General features: G+C 58.6%; 1 protein-coding gene across 2 annotated transcripts in view; it reads left to right on the forward strand.

Annotated features, from left to right (window-relative positions):
• The window catches only part of STK32C (serine/threonine kinase 32C), an 81,295-nt gene that overhangs the window by 22,079 nt on the left and 37,925 nt on the right, over positions 1-21,291 (forward strand). Inside the window, exon 1 of one of the 2 annotated variants that reach the window (XM_024762291.1) lies at positions 14,681-14,758. The exons of the other annotated variant lie outside the window; for it this stretch is intronic. The gene's annotated coding sequence lies outside the window, so the exon portion shown is untranslated. Of the gene's footprint in view, positions 1-14,680; positions 14,759-21,291 lie in introns of those variants that run through there. 2 annotated transcript variants of the gene reach the window in all.

A 21,291-nucleotide genomic window follows, 5' to 3' on the forward strand; every position in this document is an offset into this window, starting at 1 on the left:
AGCCCATATACTCTCATACCCAGATAATCCCTATTGGCATGAAAACACAATTCGTATGCAAGTTTCAGACATTAAAACTGCCTGAGGATAGAAAATGGAGAGTGAAGACCTGTGTCATACACACACATGTGGGTCTCATGCTCCAGAATTATGAATAAATTCACTCATTTTTCCCTAGAACGCTTATGGATTCACTGTGTGTGTGTGTGTGTGTGTGTGTGTGTGTGTGTGTCCTGAGGGCTCACAGGCCAGCAGGTAATTCAGGCCCTCAGTTCTCCATCCAGCGGAGGCCGCTGGGGGCCAGGCTGGCTCTCCAGGTCTGAGGCCTCCTCACAAGAAGAAACCTGCGAGGGTCGCAGGAGAGGCAGAATGCTGATGGTCCTGCAGGTCCAGAGGCCCAGGGCTGTCCCAGCAAACCCCCAGCCTGCCACCTCCCTGCCCGCGGCCGGCGGGGGGCTGGACCCCAGTCTCGTGGCGGTCGCTGTGCCTTCCTCTGGAAGCGGGGTCGGCTCTGGCTCTCCCCCCAGAAGCTTTTGGGGAGCTTCTTGTTGTCCTGGCCACCCTCATCGCCGCGTCATGTGGTTTTTGTATCCTGGCCAAGACGCTCATCCTGGAAACCACAGACTTGAGCGCCCACGAGGAGGCAGGCTCCCGGCTCTGCTCAGTTCTTTGACTCTTATTTTTGGAAGCATAAAAGAGAACAGAAGTCTTATGCTCCGTCTCAAAATAATGTCATTCCTTAATTCTATTCAGTTTGGCCAAAAATAGACCCATCCCTTTTCCAGAATAATAATCCAGCCTGTTGAACTGGAAGGGGGAGGAGGGGGCCAGCATCGCGGCCGTTTGGGGCTTGGCCATGGGGGCTTATGAGCCTTGCCTGGGTCACTCAGGAAACCAGCCCCGGAGCAGAGCCACGTGTGCCTTAGTATGTGGTGGGTGCCCTCCTGGCATTCTTAGACAGCACACGGAAACCCATTTAAACACCTGGGAACCAGCTCAGGGCGGAGGCCCTGACCCCATCCTGTGCTGGGAGGGCGCGGGAGGCCCACGTCCGCAGGATCGTGGGCACCAGCAAGCCGATCCCAAGCTACTCAGCTTTTTGGCATCTTGTGACTCTCTTTAAAAATCACCTTCTTGTATCTTTCGTCGAACATGTTTTTTGCTGCTCTTTTTGTGCTGTTTTCTAGCTGCACATCCACCTTCTAATTTTCTGTGGGTTGGAGAAATTGGCGACCAAAAAGTCGGTCATCAGAAACTAGTGTCCAGCCTCGGGGTGAAGGTCTGGGTGAGACTGGGCGAGGCCGCGGGGCAGGGGCGCGCTGTCGTGCGGGTGTGCCGGCTCTTCTCGGCTGCACACAAGCCCCTGCCCCACCGTACGGAACTCTGTCTTCACTGCCGCCCGTCCGCAGAGAGGCCACAGCCCCAAAGGGGAGCCTGTATTTCCTGGAGAGATGGGATCTCCCTGTAAACTCTCCTCTCCCCACCAAGGTTAGAGCATCTGTGCTTCCTCACAGAGATGCCGGGGGAGGAAGGAGCCGGGGAGGGACAAAATGGGGCCCCTGGGGAGATTTTGATTGCAGGTTGATGCGTCTCTAACGGGAGGGGTCGTCCGAGGGTCTCCTGACCCCAGAGGAGGCACAGGAGGTCCATCCGACTTGGAGTCAGGGCGTGGTGAGGAGCTCAGGGTCACGCTGGACGCCGGCCACGTGGTGGTTTGCTGGAGCCGTGACATGATGTTGTGGGGAAGACGTGGGGAAACGATTCGGAAGTAGAAGACAGACTCGAGACTCTGATGCTTCTGGAGAAGCCGCGGGCCTCCGACTACCCCCATGCTGGGATCCTGACAAAGTGACCGCTTCTCATCACCCGTTCCTGGCGCCCAGTTTAGACTCGTCAAGGCCAGGCCAGGCTGTGACCCCCAAAGGGCGTGCACGTGGGGGTGGAACGCGCCCCGAGGCGGCTGGGCAGCATCTGGGACAGGGACCTCTGGGCCTGGGCTCCCGCGGCACCTCTAGGAAGCCGTGCGGTTTGTGCAGTCATGGCCGTCCTTGGTCCTAGGAGACATGACACGTGCAGCAGGACCCTGTGGTGTGCCCTTGGGGCTGGGGGCCCAGGGCCAATTTCTTAGGGTCCCTGCGGTGGCTGTCCCCCTGGTTTGCCTTCCTCCGAGGTGCGGCTATCTGCGCTCCCACAGCAGCGATGCCCTCGGGGCAGTGGACGGGCAGGTGACTCAGCCCTGCCGTGCTGGTCCTGGTCGGCAGTAGCCCTGAGGTTGGGAGGCCCCATCTACTGATCAGGCTCTGCACTGGGGCATCTACGGGCCCTTCCTGCGTGGCCACGCACTCGGTCTACCTTTGCCCGGGTTTATTCTGCAGACGGGCCAGTGCTTGCAGGATTGAGATGGCCCGAGGGCTGGGTGGGCTCATCTGGGCAAGGGGCAGGGGACGCTCCGTGGCCAGGCTGCACGAGGCCCCCAGCCTTGGGTAAGTGTCCGTAAGGTGGCGTGGCCTCCACAGGTTGGTAAAAGGCTTTGTCATCACTCATCTCCTGCAAAACAAGCAGCCGTGCAGTTCATGAATCTTAAGTGTCCACTTTCCATCAAAAGCAAATGCAAATTCCTTTTCCAAGAAAAGGTCTGAAATAAAACCGTGCACTTACCTGTGAGGTGGAATTTAAAATAGCAACTTTTCGTTCACAATGCTGGGTGTGGAACCGGCGTTTGACTAAGACTCCAGCTGCCTTGGTGTGAGTGAGATGAGCCTGCATCAGGGCTGTCAGTTGCCCCCCAGGCCGGGAGGGCCCCCACCATGCGCACCAGCCCCCCTGCTCACAGGAGTCTCCCGCCGCTGAGTCCCAGCTGGGTCGGTGTCACAGCCCCTGGGTGGCCACACGCAGGGGTGGACCAGCCGTTACGGGGGAGGCATCCAGCTCTGGGACTGTGGGGCCTTAGCCCACCAGGCAGAAGCCTGCCTCCGCGTCTGCTCTCCTCCGGCCGCCCTCTGGTCTGGAGAGCTCTGGTCCGCCCTTTCCTGCTCCGTCCCATCCTGCCCTGTCCTGTGCGAAAGCCCCTCAGGGTCACAGACCCGTGGCAACTCTCTCCTTGACTCCGGCCTGAACACTTCATCTTGCAGATGGTTGGATTCCCTGTGTGTTTCCAGAATCCCACGGATCTTAAAAAGCAAGTAACCAAAGCCCAGCATCTGGTCAGGCAGGAGTCCACCTCGGAGGGAAAAGCCCCATTGGCTGGGGGCCGGGGTCAGCACAGGGGGCGGCCTTGTGGTTCGTCTTTCACTCACGCACTTGTTCACTCATTCATTCGTTCAACAAGCCTCTGTGGGTGCAGAGGACCGGGCTTGGTGCTGCAGAGGTGCTTTGCTGAGTCCCTCAGGTGGCACCGCGGTCACCCCAACGTGCACCTGCCAGGGACTCAGCACCGGAACCTCAGAGCACCTTTTGGGACAAACAACTTCCTCTTCTGATTGGAGGCTGCCCTCTGGGTGAGGCCCTTTACTGAACATAGAAAAGCACCGTCAAAAACCCCACTGATGTGTTTGAGAGCTGTTAGGAGGCCAAGTGGATAGGAACTGGTTGTTGTTGAGGCCCTGGTGAATGTGTAGGATATTAACCCATAATACATGCCCAGGGCGTGTGAGCTAAGAGGGACCCGGGGCTGCCCCACCTCTGCATGCCGAGGCGAGATGCTCCCAGGTAGATGGGCAGCCTGGGGCCTGGCAGCTCTCGATGTGTACGCTGGCACCCGGGAGTGAGACCGTCCCCTCTCGTCAGCTCAGCGAAGGCCTTCGTGCCTCTGGGGATGAACCCATCCATCTGCCAGCCTGAGGCCCAGCAGGTGCAGGGAGGAGGCTGGGCGAGGTGGCGTTCTTAGCGGGGCGATGGGGGTGATAAATGGCTGCGAGGCCCCATACTCGCCTCGACAGCTTTCTCCCAAGCACCCCCGCCTCCCCGCAGCGGCCGGGAAGATCTGGCTCAGCGGGCACAAATCTGCCCGCTGCATCTCTTCCCGCAGCTCAGGAACTGCCGGGATGCCAGCAAAGCGGGCAGCTTCCAGCAGGACGTGGCTGTCAGACCTGGGGCTGGCCTCAGTACAGCCACTCGAAGAGGGCTTGTGCAGGTGTCTGTGCACCACGACTGTGCACGCACACACACCACACACACAGGTGCACACAGGCACACGCGCACGTGCACCCACCGACACATGCTCACACGTGAGTGCACACGGGCACACAGGGACACACGCACAGGGAGCTGCACCCACAGGGACACGCGCACGCGCACCCACCGACACATGCTCGCCGGCACAGGCACACACGTGAGGGCACACAGGGACACACGCACAGGGAGCTCCACCCACAGGCACACGCACGTCCACCCCCCGACACATGCTCGCCGGCACAGGCACACACGTGAGGGCACACAGGGACACACGCACAGGGAGCTCCACCCACAGGCACACGCACGTCCACCCCCCGACACATGCTCGCCGGCACAGGCACACACGTGAGGGCACACAGGGACACACGCACAGGGAGCTCCACCCACAGGCACACGCACGTCCACCCCCCGACACATGCTCGCCGGCACAGGCACACACGTGAGGGCACACAGGGACACACGCACAGGGAGCTCCACCCACAGGCACACGCACGTCCACCCCCCGACACATGCTCGCCGGCACAGGCACACACGTGAGGGCACACAGGGACACACGCACAGGGAGCTCCACCCACAGGCACACGCACGTCCACCCCCCGACACATGCTCGCCGGCACAGGCACACACGTGAGGGCACACAGGGACACACGCACAGGGAGCTCCACCCACAGGCACACGCACGTCCACCCCCCGACACATGCTCGCCGGCACAGGCACACACGTGAGGGCACACAGGGACACACGCACAGGGAGCTCCACCCACAGGCACACGCACGTCCACCCCCCGACACATGCTCGCCGGCACAGGCACACACGTGAGGGCACACAGGGACACACGCACAGGGAGCTCCACCCACAGGCACACGCACGTCCACCCCCCGACACATGCTCGCCGGCACAGGCACACACGTGAGTGCACACAGGGACACACGCACAGGGAGCTTCACCCACAGGTACACGCACACGTGCACCCACCGACACATGCTCACCGGCACAGGCACACACGTGAGTGCACACAGGGACACACACACAGGGAGCTGCACCCACAGGCACACGCACGTGCACCCACCGACACATGCTCGCCGGCACAGGCACACACGTGAGTGCACACGTGCACACAGGGACACACGCGCACAGGGAGCTGCACCCACAGGCACACACGCGCACACAGGTGTGATCCGAGTGCACCACTGGGCTCCAGAGTAAAAGGGAGTTCTGTGCTGGGCCAACTTCTCCCATTTTGGCCAGTTTTCAAGGGCAAAAGGAGACCAGCGCCCTGCACCCAGCACCCTGCTTCTAAAGGGGGGTTGGGTCCCTGGTTCAGCTGTTGGCTCTGCCCAGGGCATACGCGTCACCGGCCAGAGAAGCCACAGAGCGGGGAAGCGCGCCCGGTAGGCCTGGGCTGGCCTGGAGAGTCCCAGCTGTGCGCCCTGCTGTGGGCATAGGCTCTGGGGCAGGGAGAAGAGAGAGGGCAGTGGGCCTGTGTGGGCCCCGGCTGGTGCTGATGGGCTGTGCAGGGTCACCCAGCTTGCCTTGCTGGAGCGGTCTCAGCCTTTGCCCACTTCTGTGTGGGCTAGACGGCCAGCTTAGCTTACGCCGTGGCAGCAGGCGTGGGGGAGGGCATCTGGCCCAGCAGACCCCCGCAGCCCAGCCCTAGCCGCCACCCTGGCCGGGCTGCCCACTCCCAGAGTGCATCGGCAAGTGGCAGAGGCAGCCGCTGCAGCCCCTCTTGGCCTGTGCTCACAGCTCCCCTCCCCCTCAATCCCAGGCCCCGGGCTGGCTGCTCACCCGATGTGATGCTCGTGTGACGTCCGTGCTCCTGGGAGCTGCTTCTAACCGTCTGAGCCCACTCTGAATACCCCTGCCCCGAAAGCGCTCTGGCCGACTCCCGGCCCTCACCATAAACTCGCCCCCCTCCCCCGCCTCCGCACCGCCACCTCCGCCCCCATCCTGACACGCGGGGTCGTGGGTTCTGATCCTGCCCGCTCTGCTCGGTGGCCCTGTGACTGTGGGCAGATGGCCCAGCCTCTCTGGTTGGTCCTTAGTTTCCTGCGCTCAGATAGTGGAGGACTCTTTCCTGTAATACAGTAAATTGGGTACCCAAACTCCCCCTCCACAAAATATTCATAACATGTGTTTGTGTATCTCCACTGAGGTATAATTACGGCAAAGTGCACAGAGCTGAAGCGTCCAGCTGATGGGTTTTTACACGTGTCTGCCTGTGTAACCAAGACCCCAGTCCAGATCCAAGCATTTCCACAGTCCTGGAGCCTTCCGTCCTGCTCTGCTCGAGGTAGCACACCTTCTCCCACAGGCACACGCTGGTGCTGTGTCCGTCACTGCGGGTTAGTTTTGTCCGCCCTTGAACTTTCGTAGTCAGAGTCATACACAGCGTGCTCTTTTAAATCTGGCTTCTTTCATTCAGTCCAGTGTCTTGAGGATTCATCCATCTTGTTATGTGTCAGTAGTTTGTTCTTTTTTTAAAAGAAAATTGCGAGTACTGTTCTATATTGTACGAATACAACTCAATTTCCTGCTCCGCTCTCCTGCTGATGGGTGTTTGGGTTGTTTCCAGGATGTGGCTGTTAGGAATAAGGTTGCAGAGAACATTCCCGTGTAGACATCTGTTTGGTTTCTCTTGGGTAAATATCTAGGAATGGAATTGCTTGGTCGCACAGTCCGTGCACGTTTAACTTTGTAAGAACCTGCCAACGAGTTCTCCAAAGTGACGTGCTGTGCTCCATCCCCACCAGAGCTTACGGGGCTGACTATTCCGCATCTGGGTGGACCCCTGGTGTGTCGGTCCATCACGGGCTGTTCCGACGGGAAGCGGTGGTACCCTTTTCGGGGGGTGGTAATTTCTGTTGCCTGGTGTCCGATGACGTTACGTGTCCTTTCCTGTGCTTGTTGGCCTTTTGTACCTCCTCCTTGGTGAATTGTCTATCCACATATTTGCCCATTTTTAAGTTGCGTGTTTGTCATTTTATTATTGATTTGCAAGTGTTCTTTATATAGTTTGGTTACAAGTCCTTTGTTGCAAATGTGTTGCAAATACTTCTCCTGGGTTTGACTTTTCATTTCCTCCATGGTGACTTTTAAAGAACACACATTTTAAATCTTGATGCAGCAAAACTTACCAACTTTTTTCTTTTACGGTTGGTGTTTTGGGCATTATGTCTAAGAAATCTTTGCCTGTCTTTAGGTTGCAAAAATATTATCCTAGTTTTTCTTCTAGGAGTTGATACTTTCAACTTCTGGGTTTACGTCTGTAGTCCATCTAGAATTATCTGGGGGCATGGTGTGAGGTGCGGTCAAGGTTAATGTTGTTCCTGACGGCAGCCTGGTGGTTCTGGTTCCATTTGCTGAAGGCGGACATTGCCCGTGAGCCTGCCCTAGTGCTTTTGTCCAAAACCAGTTGGCCACGGATGGTGCCGGCCAGTTTCTGAACAACCCTCTGTCCTTTGCTCCATGTGTCTGTCCTCACACCGGCACCAGTCTTAAGTCTTGAAATCAGATAGTGTGAGTCCTCTAACTTTGCTCTCCTTTTTTTTAAAGGATTATTTTGGCTATTCTAGGTCCTTTACGTTTCCATATAAATTTTAGTCTTTGCCTACTAGTTTCTACAAAAAAAAGCCCGCTAGGGGTTTGACTGAAATTGCATGGATCCTACAGATAAATCTGGGGAGAAGTGACCTCTTCAGTGTTCACGGTTCCAACCCAGGGCTAAGGGGCATTTCTCCACTGATTTAGGCCTTCTTTGATTTCCCTTAACAGTGTTTTGTAATGTTATATGTATGAGTCTTGCACACTTTTCTTCAGATATATTATTCCTATGTATTTGATGCTTTTCATGCTATTGTAAGTGGAATTTTTTTTTTTTTTTTTTTTTTTTTGCGGTATGCGGGCCTCTCACTGTTGTGGCCTCTCCCGCTGCGGAGCACAGGCTCCGGACGCGCAGGCCCAGCGGCCATGGCTCACGGGCCCAGCCGCTCTGCGGCATGTGGGATCCTCCCGGACCAGGGCACGAACCCGCGTCCCCGGCATCGGCAGGTGGACTCTCAACCACTGCGCCACCAGGGAAGCCCTGTAAGTGGAATTTTTTAAATCTCAGGGGTTTGTTGCTATTTATTAGAAATCCAATACATTTTTGTGTAAACCTTGTATCCTGTGACTTTGCTTAATTCACTTATTAGTTCTAGAAGGGGTTTGTAGATTCTTTAAGATTTTCTCTGTAGACAGCTCTGTCATCTGTGAATCCAAACATTTTGACTTCTTCCTTTCCAGTTTTTTTTTAACTTCTTTTCTTTTGATCACTGGCTGGGCCAAAACTGTGTTTAAAGAAGTAGTGAGAGTGGCCAGCTTTGCCCCGCTCCCCATCTTTGGGCGAAGGTGTTCATTATGTCACCATTAATTACGGTTTTAGCTGCTGACTTTTTGCAGACACCCTTTCTTTCAGTGGAGAGGTGCTGTTCTGTTCCAGTTTGCTGAGCGTCTTCATAGTGAACGGCTGTGCGTTTTGTCAGATGCTGTTGTACAGGACATTTTAACAGCTCTACTGAAGCACAATGACTCATAGTAAATGGCAGTTTCTGCATCTATAGAGGTGATCGTATGAGCTTCCGTCTCTGTTCTCTTAGTGTAGTGACTCAAAGGGTTGGATTTTCAAAGTCAAACCAACCTTGCATTCCTGGCATAAACCTCACTCAGTCACGACAGATTCTGTTTTGCATGTATTGCTGCTAATTTGATGATATTTTGTTAAGGAATTTCGCATTTGTGCTCATGAGGAATATTGGTGTGTAATTTTCTTTTCTTGTCATGTCCTTATCAGGTTTTGATATCAGGAAAATGCTGGTCTCACAAAATGAGTGAGGAAGTACTCATTTTCTCTGTTTTCTGAGTTACTTTGTATAAGATTTTGATATATTGTTTCTTCCCTAAAAACCTGATGGACCCCACTGCTGAAGCCACTGGGCTGGAGTTCTTTTTCATACAATGGTTTTCAACTATGAATGCATTATTTTAAAAAACAGTTTTAAGGCTGTTCAGATTGTGTATTTATTTTTGTGTTAGTTTGGTAAATTATGCATTTCAAGGAATTTTCCCATTTCATCTACATAGTATAATTTGATGACATAAAGTTGTTCATGATATTTCTTTATTATCCCCTGAAATGCCTGTAGGATCTGTAATGACATCCTCTTTCTAAAATCCTTCCAACGGTTTCATGGATTTTATGAATCTTATAAAAGCAGCCTTTGGCTTTGTTGATGTTCTTGTGTTGTTTTTCTCGGTTTAACTGGTCTCCATTCTTTATTAGTTTCTTCCTTCTTTATATACTTTGCTCTTCTTTTGCTGTCTTCTGGCTTTTTCTAATCTAAGTACTTAGAGCTGTGAATTTCCCTCTCTGCACCACTTTGGCTACATCCTACACGTTTTGATATGTTTTGTTTACAAACCTGTGTACATAACAAAATAGCCTCAAAATATATGAAGTGCCTGCAGAGAAGAATGGATAAATCCAAGTGGGAGATTTCAGTATATCTCTATTATTTTTAGGTTGAGGAAACGCAGTAATAAAAGATCACAATTAACTGTAAATACAACAGTAGACATTCGTAGATTCTGTATCTGATAACTTGAAAATATGTATTTTTCTAACAACAAACAAGGAATGTCTATAAAGTATGTCTATAAAATGTAACTTTGTATGAATGAACTCTTTTTTTTTTTTTTTTTGTGGTACGTGGGCCTCTCACCGCTGTGGCCTCTCCCGTTGCGGAGCACAGGCTCCAGACGCGCAGGCTCAGCGGCCATGGCTCATGGGCCCAGCCGCTCCGCGGCATGTGGGATCTTCCCAGACCGGGGCACGAACCCACGTCCCCTGCATCGGCAGGCAGACTCTCAACCACTGCGCCACCAGGGAAGCCCTGTATGAATGAACTCTTAGTCTTACGTGCCTGGCTTCTTTCTCTCAGTGTGTCGCGTTGGGGGTAGGGTGTGAGACTCTCAACCACTGCGCCACCAGAGAAGCCCTGTATGAATGAACTCTTAGTCTTACGTGCCTGGCTTCTTTCTCTCAGTGTGTCGCGTTGGGGGTAGGGTGTGAGATCCACCAGAGCTGCTGGCTGCCATTGGAGTCCGTTCACTCCCTTTGTGTCTGGAATTCTTTGTGTGAATAGATCACACGTTGCTGGTGCGTTGTGCTGATGTTGGGCATCTTGGGTGCTCTCCAGTTTTGACCATATTCCTGACCCCTCGTGCGTGTCTTTTGGTGAACATACGTGTGCGTCTCTGGGTGAGGGTTGGCTGGGCCATAGGATCTTTTTAAAAAAATTTATTTATTTTTGGCTGTGTTGGATCTTTATGGCTGCGCATGGGCTTTCTTTCCTCTAGTTGCGGAGAGCGGGGGCTACTCTTCGTTGTGGAGCACGGGCTCTAGGGCGCGTGGGCTTCAGTAGTTGTGGCACATGGGCTCTGTAATTGTGGCTCACGGGCTCTAGAGCGCAGGCTCAGTAGTGGTGATGCACGGGCTTAGTTGCTCCGCGGCATGTGGGATCTTCCCGGACCAGGGCACGAACCCGTGTCCCCTGCATTGGCAGGTGGATGCTTAACCACTGCGCCACCAGGGAAGTCCCTGGGCCATAGGATCTTATCCACTTAACTTTACCAGCTATTGGCCCACAGTGTTTGAAGTAATGGCACAGTTTCACTCCTGTTAGCAATGTTGGCCACACCCTTGCCAGCCTCTGCTTTGTCGGCCTCTGCAGTTTCAGGCTCTCTGGTGGGTGGGCTGGAGTCCCACTGTGGTTTAGTTCCACATCCCTAGTGGCTAAAGCATGGAGCTCCCTTTCCTGGGCTAGGCTGGCCATTAGGATATCCTCTTTCACGAGCTGCCTATTCAAGACCTATAGTGGTTTTCTATTGTTTTAGTCTTTTTCTTATTGATTTGTGGGAGCTCTTTATATATTCTGGATATTGTGGACATATGTATGGCAAGTACCTTCTCCCCCTCAGATGTAGACCCTGCTCTCCTCATGGTGGCCTGTGACGAGCTGCTCCTGACTGTGGTGACAGCTCTGCGCGTGTGCGCATGTCAGACTGACCAGTCCTGCACCTCAGGGGTTTAGTGGACTGTGTGTCAGTTATGCCTCAGGAAAGCCCTTAAAATACCTTGTATGGTAGCAACAACCAGCAAAAGACGTGCAACGTCTGTGTAGAGAAACGGGGCCCTAAATAAGTGAAGGATATAAGTACCGGAAAGATGTCAGTTCTCTGCAAATTGATGTACAGCCCAGGTGAATTCCAAAGAGCTTGACGGATTGATTAAGAACATGTGAGCGAGAACCAGGGCCCCTGGAGAAGAGCGGACCTCTGGGCGGTGGGTGTCAGCAGTCATTGCCTAGTGGATGCCAGGAGCGTGCCCGCAGGGCGTCAGCTCAGGATGGAGAGCAGGCCAGAGCGGGGGTGCAGAGCCAGCCACACCGGGCACAGGTGGCCCGGCTAAGTCAGACGCAGCCTGGCCTCGGGGATCCCAACTCAAGGGCCTTCAGTGAGAAGGGGACGCGGCCCGAGGAATGGGAAGTCCGGGGGTGGGGGGTAACTGGCCTTGAAGGTCTTGCCGCCCAGCTCAGCTCCGCTGTCCTCGCTCCAGCCGTGGCTCCGATGGGCTCCCCAGGGTGTGGTGACGGCCCCACCTGCTCCTCCCGCCTTCTGCTCCACCCGCCACCCTGCATCCAGACGTGCCGCTCCAGTCTGACAGGCCAGGCCCGGGCAGCATGTGACAGGGAGGGCGCCGGGTCCCCGGAGAGCTGGGCCGAGAGGGGAGGCGGCCTGTGCTGGCTGGAGGGCGACTGCGCAGAGCTCGCTCCTTCCGGGGCTGTCGTGTCAGCTCCCACATCTTTCCAGACAGAACGCGCTACTCTGCTGCAGGGACGGGCCAAGGAAACGGGTCACTGCCTCCAACGCTTTTTTGAAACTAGGCTGAATATAAATAAAATACAGATTTGTTTGATGGATGAGGCTGGGATTTTTATGAACTTAGCATCGTTTAATGTCAGAACAAAGCTGCCTTAGCTACGCACGTGACTTCATTACCTCTTCCACCGAGAAGAAACGGGGTTCAGGGCGGTCCTGCTCCCAAGTCCCACCCGGGGCGGTCACCTTGAGTAGGAAATGCAGGTGCATCCCGCGCAGATCTGACTGGGTCGTGAGTCACCTGTTAAATAACACTGATTTTTTTTACTGAGGGGAGATCCACGTAAAATTTGCCATTTTAAAGTGAACAACTCGGCAGCTTTCAGTGCGTTTCCGGGGTCGTGCAGCCACCACTCTGTCTAGGTCCAGGACGTTGTCATGGCCCCGGGAGGACACCCGCGTGGTCGGCGTCATGCCCCCTCCCTGGAGGCCGCCATCCACTTCCGTCTCTGGTTTGCCTGTTCTGGACGCTCTGTGTGCAAAAATCCTGCACCGTGGTGTTCAGGGCTGGCTGCTCTCACTCAGCGTATGTCCTCAAGGTTTGTCTGAACCCTGGCGGGCGTCAGAGCTGCACCCCCTTTATGGCTGAATAACACCCTGTTGTGTGGACCTCCCACGTCGCCTTTATCCATTACGAGCTGACGGGCACTGGGGTCATCGGGGCGGGGGTGGCCCTGCTTGCGCTGTTCCCGCCCTCTCTCTGCCTGCTTCCGTGGGCTCCATGTCCACAGTCCTCGGCCGCGTCTGTGTCTGTGGGTCCAGCACCGCCTCGGGGCCCCCATGCGCTTCCTCGAATCCTCTCCTGTTTACTGTCTTATCCCGCCATGGACCCCGCTGGAACTTCCCAGCAGGCCCCCATCCCGGTGCTCCCCTCACTGGGTGTCGCGTGCACCTGTGTGGGGTTGATTCGCTGGAACAGAACAAGCACCAGGACCCCGGGCCTGCCTCCTTCCCACGTCAGGGGCTTCCAGGGCGCTACAGGTGCGGTGTGGACGGTCCTGCACCTCCGAGTGGATTGGACGGGCTGGAGGAGCCGGGCAGGGAGCTTGTGTGCGATTGCCCCTCCAGAAGCCCTGGGCCCCTTCTGTTTCTGTGTTCTCTCCACGGAGCCTGGACGTGCAGGAAACGCCCGTGTCTACTTTGTCTGGTTCCGTGGTGGCCCGGCTCCGACCTGGGGTGCAGGGTGAGTGTTGGCCACAGGGGGCGGGAGGAACGGAGGCAGGTTACTTCCCAGGGGGATTGTCTAGGACTGCCCAGTGCACATCGGGGCCTTTGGTGTGACGCACGGGCGCCGGGCTGGCCTGCTGGCTCCGGGGAAGCGGTGACCGTCGCTCAGGGTGTGTTCGAGCCCCCTGAGGTCCATGGAAGGGGTGGCAGCCAGTCTGACTGCCGTCCCACCCCCACAGGGACGACGGAGGGGATGAGGGCCCAACCTGAGCCTCCTGGTGGGATCCAGAGGGACGGTCCAGTGGCAGAGGGTCTGGAAGGAGAAGGGGCCCAGCCAGTCCTCTGGACGTCCTGGCTCTGGGCCTTGGCCATGTAGGGAGCCCACAGGCGCTGCTGTGGTGTGTGGAGCAAACTTGGACGGGTCCTCGTCTCCCCCGCCTCCCTCCCTGTATAATGACGTGTGTCATCCCGCGATTAAAAGGGTGCCACGTGGCCGCCGTGGCCGGGTGAGCAGGGCAGAGGGCAGGGCCTCGCCTCCGGAGCGCGCAGCCCGCCCGAGCTGGGTGCCCCGTGTGCGGAGCAGAGCGTGTGCCGTGCCGGCGCCTGATGGCGCTGCGTCGGCATGAGCCTCAGCGGACCTGCGCCTTGAGTGACGTGGTCCCCCAGGCGAGGGCCGGGGAGCAGGCACCCGGGGACCGACTGCCAGCAGGGGTTCTGGCTTCCTGAAAGGGCTCCGGGCCGGCCCTGGTGCTGCGCCCCGTCCCCCACGCAGCGCGCGGGACTTCTTGCTCTGGAAGGGCCCGGCCCCCTCGGGTCGTGGTGCAGGAGCCTGCGTGTGGCGGGGCTGGGGCTGGGGTGGTGTGGTTCTCTTGCCCACGGGACGGGTTGGGCCAAGGGGCAGAGATGCGCTGCCTGCCCTCCCCAGGGGGTCAGCCTTGCTGACGCCACGGCCGGTCTTCTGAGCCCGCCGCCTGCCCCGCAGCTGCGCTGTCCCAAACCCAGCTGGCCTTTCTTTCTCAGGTGGGCCTTCGGTGTGTCTCTCTCCAGCTCAGCAGGCGGGGTCCCGCCGAGGCTGCTGACGGCCAGTCTCCAAGTCTGGTGGCACGGGGCGTGGGACCACTTCTGGGGGTGGGGGCGGGGATGGCCCTGTAGCAGGAGCTCCTGCCTTGTGGCCCCCTCTTTCCCAGCACCGGGGCTTTGCCTGTACTTTTTCTTTCCTGAATTAAACTTAATGCCATTTGTGTTGTGATGTGTGTGGCTCTGGGCCCCGCCCTTGTCCAGAAACAGGAAACTATGGCAACGGTGGAGGCCGCACGGTGGGGCAGGATTAATAGTTAACCAGCTGCCACTTGAAGGCTGATGGATCGTTAAGGCGGGTGTAAACCTGGCTCCTCCACTTAAGTTAGCTGCCCAGCAGGGGCCCCGTCCCCGTCGGTCTGAGGTGAGCGTTTTGCAGGGGAGGCTCTGACTTCCTGTGTGCGGCCCCCAGATGGTCGCTTACATCCCAGCCCCGACAGAGGGGAGGATGTGCCGGGCTGGTGGTCCCACCTGGCCAGGTGTCCCGGGAGGCTTCAGGGGAAGGCGCTCAGGTGGGGTAAGGACGATCTCCCAGCCTGCGGTCTGGGGACCCCACTTGGATAAGAAGGGGTTAAAAGCAGCATTTAGTCCAAGCAGTGCTGCAGGTGGCACAGCCCGAAGCCCCAGGGTGTGGGAGCCTTTGGGGGCCTGGAACTCGGGTGGATGAGGGGCCCCGCCAGGCCTGGGCACAGGTCAGCTTCTGCACACACAGCCATGCATGCACGTGTGTGTAAATGTGCAAACACAAGTGCATGCGCGCACGCACGCACACACGCACACACCTTCCCAGTCAGGCGGCACCCGGTTGCTCATGGATCCCTGGAGCCCCCCTCGCCCCCCCAAAAACAGAAAACAACAAGTGCTGGTGAGGGTGTGGGGCAAGCGTAGTGGTTCCTCAAAGACCTGAATAACCGTATACGACGCGGCCACTCCGCTTCTGGGTCTTTATCCAGAGGAGCTGAAAGCAGGTCTTCAAGAGACATCTGCGCCCTCACGCTCACAGCAGCTAACACACGGAAGTGACTTGGCGCCCAGCACGGATGGGGGGATAAGCAAGGCACGGACTCTCCATGCCATGGAATATCGTTCACCTTGAAAAGGACGCAAATCCTGACGCGTGCTGTGACGTGGATGAGCCTGCAGGACCCTGTGCTCAGTGAAATAAGCCAGACACAAAAGGACAGGTATCGTGGGATTCCACTCACATGAGGTCCCTACAGCTGTCACATCCACAGAGCCAGCAAGTAGACGGTGGGTGCCAGGCTCTGCGCCTGTGCCCCCTCTTCCTGGCTCTGCTGCTTGGTGGCACCCGGGGACCTCGGTGCCCCCTTGCTTCAGTGTCTGGCCGTCAGGTTCCACCCCTTCTTCAGAGGCCCCTCTGTCCTTCCTCTCTGGGGAAGGCGGCAGTGGCTTGGCAGGTCTGTGGTCGGGAGCCCAGAGGCTGCAGACAGGCAGACGGAAGGGTGGATGGAAAGATGGGACTTTTGCCAGCCCCTGTGCTGAGCCGAGCGTCTCCCATCAAGTGTTGGCCTTGACTTCTAACCGGGGCCCTTGCCCGTATCCCTGCAGATCCGGACCCTCTCCTTATCCCCTCCAGGAGCTAGGCTCCCTGTGTGTGGCCCAGGGCCCCTCTGTGCACAGCTCGTGCTGCCCCGGGACACAGGGCCTGCTCTGACCACGTGCTCCCGGCCGGGCCCCGCTCTCGGGGGCTGGGGGCTGGGCTGCTGTTGACACGGGCCCCCAGGGAGCTGCTTGTTTCCAGAGGGGGTGCCCTGCTCCGTCCCTCTCCTGGTGGTCTGCGCCCAGGGCATGATTCTCTCCCTTGTGGATCCGTTGCTGTGCTCCCAGTACTGGCCCCCAGCGCCCAGGAGGCACACACCCCGAATTCGGGGCTCACGTGTGCTGGAGCCTCCCAGCAGTGCTGAGGAGGGAGGGGCGCCCAGAGAGTGGGGTGGGCTCGTGTCCGGATAGGGGGTCAGCATGCCTGGCACGGGCAAACCCCCCTCGGGTTCGGGGCTCGGCGGCTCCCCGGGGCTGTTTCTCCCCCATCCCTGCCCCCACCCGACACCCGAGCCGGGACGCCTCCTCCCAGCGCCCGGTCCCGGTGCGGTCCTGTCTGTCTGCATGTCTGGACTGGGAGCCCCCAGGCAGGTTCCCTGGCTGGTGAGGGGGCCCCGTGGCCTGGGGGTCCTGGAGGTCTGTCCTGCTGGTGGTACTGGGGGGCTGGGGGTGAACACCCGGGGATGGCGGGAGACAGCCAGCAGCTGGCCTCAGGCAGCAACCTGGGGGGAGGCGCGGCTGCCCCCGCCCCAGCAGGTGGAGGCGCTGTCTGTCCCGGGCAGCCTCCCTGCAGGTCCCGGTGGAGCTGGGCCCAGCCGGCCGGAGACGCTTTATTCATCTGGCTCTTGCCGTCGTCACTAACTTATGAGTTTCCGGTGCTGTCTGGGGATGTTGGTATCAAACGCTGGAACACGATTCCAGACGACCTGAGACGGACGGAATCCAGGACAGACAGAGGGAGCACTAAGGGTGTTTTATGGACCGAAGCTTTTTCTGGACGCAGCCGTGAGGGAGGTCTCCCACAGAACCCGCCCGCCCCCAAGTCCCCCCGGGCAGGGCCGGCACAGCACCTGCAGCCTGCTGGTCTCCGGCCCAGCCACGCAGGGCCCCCTGGGCTCCCAGCTGTCCCTGGGCGCCAGAAGCCACATTGTTCCAGAACCCAGGGCCCCCAGAGGCCTCTGCTGTCTCTTGGCCGCTGCTACATCCTGGCCGAGTCTGCTTCTCAGAAAGGACAGGGCGAGGGCGTTGCTCCCGCCCTCAGGCCGGGCGTTGTGCTGGGAAGGGGCCGCGGTGGTGGAAGGTACAGGGCTGCGCTGGGCGCCCCCGACAGGCTGGGGCCACACAGACGGGCAGGAGGCACGGGGCTGATCGTGAGCCCTTCGAGGGGCCTGCAGAGGCTTCCTGGAGAAGGGCCTGAAGGGAGCAGGGTGGCCAGGCTGGAGTGGGTGCAGGCAGGCCGGCCCCTGCAGGGGAGGGGTGCTGAGAAGCTGCCCCACCCTCCCCTCCCCCACCGAGGGGCGGAGCCAGGACGGATGCCAGGGCCACGGGAGGCGGGCTCAGGCACAGAGACCTGTCCCCTGTCCATGGGGTCTGCTGCTTGTCCTGACTGATACAGGACAGTGGAGAGTGGCTGGGGGTGCCTGACGGGTCCCCCCCACGCTAGTGGGCAGCACACGTGATGCTCGGCCGTTGCCAGGCGCCCAGGAATGACCTCGAGGTTGCCCACCCCACTTCTCGGGAGTCTAGAGGCCAGGCCAGAGCAAACACCCTATTCCCCTCTCCCCGAGTTTCACCCTCCCGCCCGGCGTTCTCGAGACGTCCCCGGGGGCCAAGGAAACCCCTGGTCACAGGGTCCCACGCGGGGTCGAGCCGGCAGGTGGAGAGCTCCGTCCCTCTCTTCTGTGGTCCCTCACTGGGGTCTGCTGGACGCTCGGGGAACACCCACCCTCATCGCCTGGTTGCTCTGAGCAGTAAACACGATGATGACCCTGGGGCCTCCGCAGAGGGCCCCCTCCTGGCCCGCTGCTCTCGGCCTGTTGCGTCTCGGTCCCTGCAGACCTGCGGCCTTGGAGGACAAGTGGTGGTGAGCAGATCAAGGCCTCGGCGTGTCTCTGAAGTGACCGTCCGCTGACCGGCTCCCCTGTGTGCGCAGGTGTCCGTGTACACAGGAGGGCTGGCCGGGCGCCCCAGGAGGCAGGGTGGGCCTGTGCCCGGCTGTGCGGGCCGGGCGAGAGCTGCACTGTGGCCGTACAGCTCTGCAGGAAGAAGGATGATTTTCTTGGAGGGCTTTTCGGGTCATAGGATGTCTGACAAAATCCATCAACTTCGGCATGAATTTCCACCATGTGTTTGTTACAGCTTTCACATAATCCCCACTTTTGCTGTGGGGATCTCTCGAGGGTAAGGAAGCTCTGAGGGCAGGCTGGGAAGGGGCAGGCCTGGTCTGGGTTCTGGGTCCAGCTCGGGCCCAGCGCTGCCCTCTGGCCGCGGCTTCTCCGCACGCCGTCTCAGGCACCGAGATGTTAGGACGTGGGGGTGAGGGGTCGGGAGTAGGGCTGCCCCTCCAGGCCCGTGGGGAGCGTCCACCCCCGGGCTCCTGCATCCTCACCGGTAACCATAGCCATGACTCACGACTCCGCAGCCCATCTGTTCTCACTCTCCAGGGCCCATCTTCTGTCTTGCTTTCCTCGTTGGGGGCAGCTTTCTGTCTGTTTTAAGAAAAGCCCCGGCTTATGAAAGGACTGCCTTCCGCACCTGGAGTCTGAGCAGGACCCTGCTCCCCACGGTGGCTCGTTGGGAGGGGCCCTCTACTCATGGGGGTGGGCACCAACCCGAGTGCTGGACCCTGACGGTGCTCAGTGCCAGGGCGTCCATCTCCTTGGATGGGAAAGAAGGCTGGGCCAGGCGCACACGAAGGGCAGCTAGTTTTATCTTCAGGGAAAGTGTTCAGACATTGCCTTGCCTTTTCTCTCGGGATCCTGTGGTCACTGCACGAGAGCCAGCATTTGGCCTTCTCTGCTGCTTCGCGCAGGTGCTCAGGGAGCAGCGGCCCCCTCTTCTCCCTCCACCCCCTTTGCCCGTGAGCCTGTGGCCTGTCCCCTCCCAGCCATTGGCAGGACCGATGGTGCAGCCACCTGTGACAGTGCCAGGGCTCCTGTGTCTGGACAGCAAAGGGTCAGCGAGACGTGAGCCAGGGACGACTTGTTAGTCCCCCTGGAAACAGAGCCATCAGACTGTTGACCGTGCTTCTGGAAGAGAGCTCCTTGACTTTTCCCTGGGGTGGTGGTATCCTGGTGGTATCCTGGTATCCTCAGGTGGTATCCTGAGGTTGGATGAGAAACATCCAATCTGGGAACACGGCTGAAGACTCCTTGGGGGGACAGAGCTCTGTCTGGGCTCCTGGGTTTAGCACTGAGACAGGTGTCGAGGAAAGCAGCTCGTGACCACTGGGCTCAGGCCCGTGACCCTGACCCGAGCCAGGGCCCGCCGAGAGGACCTGGGGCGGCTCCCCCAAGGCCGTGGGCAGGGCAGGGGGCTGGTGTTGGCGCCTCATCCCTTGTGAAACAGAATGAAAGCCTCCCTCCACTCATGCTGTCGGCTGGGTCAAGATGACCTATTTTCATAGCAACGGCTGTGCTTCCGATGGCCAGCTCTGCAAATAAAAGCCTTCCTTGAAGAATAAATATTCTCAAAACCCTTGTTTTAAAATATTTATCCGCCCCGAGAGGAGTCTGTGCTGGTGCCCGTGGGGCGGGGCCCCTTGGTCTCCTTGCGGACCCCATGCAGACAGGTCTCCTTGCGGACCCCATGCAGACAGGTCTCCTTGCGGACCCCATGCAGACAGGTCTCCTTGCGGACCCCATGCAGACAGGTCTCCTTGCGGACCCCATGCAGACAGGTCTCCTTGCGGACCCCATGCAGACAGGTCTCCTTGCGGACCCCATGCAGACAGGTCTCCTTGCGGACCCCATGCAGACAGGTCTCCTTGCGGACCCCATGCAGAAGCCCGCTGCGCTGTTTGCCGTCTTGAGGCCGCCCTGCCGGTGTCTTAGGAAGTGGGGATACTTGTGTCAAAAACACAGGGCCGGCACCGTGGGCCGCCCAGCGCAGACCGCAGGCCGGGCTCCCCCCGCGGCCTGGCTCGGCGCCCTTAGCCTCCCGATGTCTCTTGGGAGGAGAGGAGCCATCCATTCAGCCCGTTTAAGCTCCTCTACAGGGAGGGACGTGGGCTTCCCTGTGCTTCTGACCTCTCAATGCAGCTTCTTTCCCATCTTTCCTGTCCTGAAACAGTGAAAGTCTGGCGTTTGTGCTTTTCTCTAAAAATGGTGATTTCATGGGTCTGGGGCGCCCACGCTCGGGGCTCTGCTTGGGCCGTGTGTGTGGTGGGGGGGCAGGGAGCACAGAGAGCTGTCCCGGAAGGAAGGCGTAACTTCTGCGCCCGGGCCTCTGGGCTGGACCTCCTGCCCCCAGGGCGCCGGGGCCGCAGTGCACAGCAGGACGGCCCCCGCAGGCCTTCCGGTGGTCCCTGGGCTGGGCCTGGGACACGGCCCTCGTCCTCAGCTCTGTGTGACAGCAGCCGGGGCTGTGCTGACCTCGAGCACGTGGGCGTGCGGGCCTCCTGTGCTTCCGACAAGGGAGAAGGAGCCCAGGGGCCCCAGGCGGCAACAGGCCAGCAGACAGGTCTCCTTTGTGTGGGACTTAGGCTCCTGGCAGAGGCGTGTCGGGGTCACAATTTCCTTTTCCTTTTCCTTTTCCCTGCGTTATGGCCCACGGGGTGTCGGACACAGGGGAGGGTGTGCTGCAGCGTCCCACAGCGGCGTCAATCATGTTGGAGTGTTGGTGGACCTTTACTCGGTCCCCGGGGCCCCAGCCCCTCCCTGAGTCGCTGACAGCGGGGGTTGGGCTTTGCCTGGCAGTGGCTCTGACCCCTGTGCAGTGGCCGGGAAGCTGGGAGGAAAGTGGACGAGCACAGTGTCCCCCGACCCCTGTCTGCCCTGGGACCCCTGCCCCGTGCACACGCACATGTCTCCCTGTGTTCCTCGGGGCTCTGGCAGCCCAGCCCCCTCCTCTCATTGGTGAGATGCTCCCGGATTCAGTGTTGGGGGAACTTGACACACTTTATCAGTGACCCCCGCAGACGTCTGTGTGACGGTGGTGTTTGCAGTGCCACTCTCACTACATCCTTCTAATTACAGTATCTCTGTCGGCAAACCTGTCCACCACTGTTTTGACAGATCTTGGTCAGTGGGTTTCCTTTGTTCCCGCCTCATCGGCACTGGGCCAGGGGTGTGTGGGCGGGGGTGTGGGTGTGGGTGTGGGTGTGGGTGTGGGTGTGGG

This window comes from Neophocaena asiaeorientalis, unplaced genomic scaffold (assembly GCF_003031525.2).
Source record: "Neophocaena asiaeorientalis asiaeorientalis breed wild unplaced genomic scaffold, Neophocaena_asiaeorientalis_V1.1 scaffold356, whole genome shotgun sequence".
NCBI classification, from domain to species: Eukaryota; Metazoa; Chordata; class Mammalia; order Artiodactyla; family Phocoenidae; genus Neophocaena; species Neophocaena asiaeorientalis.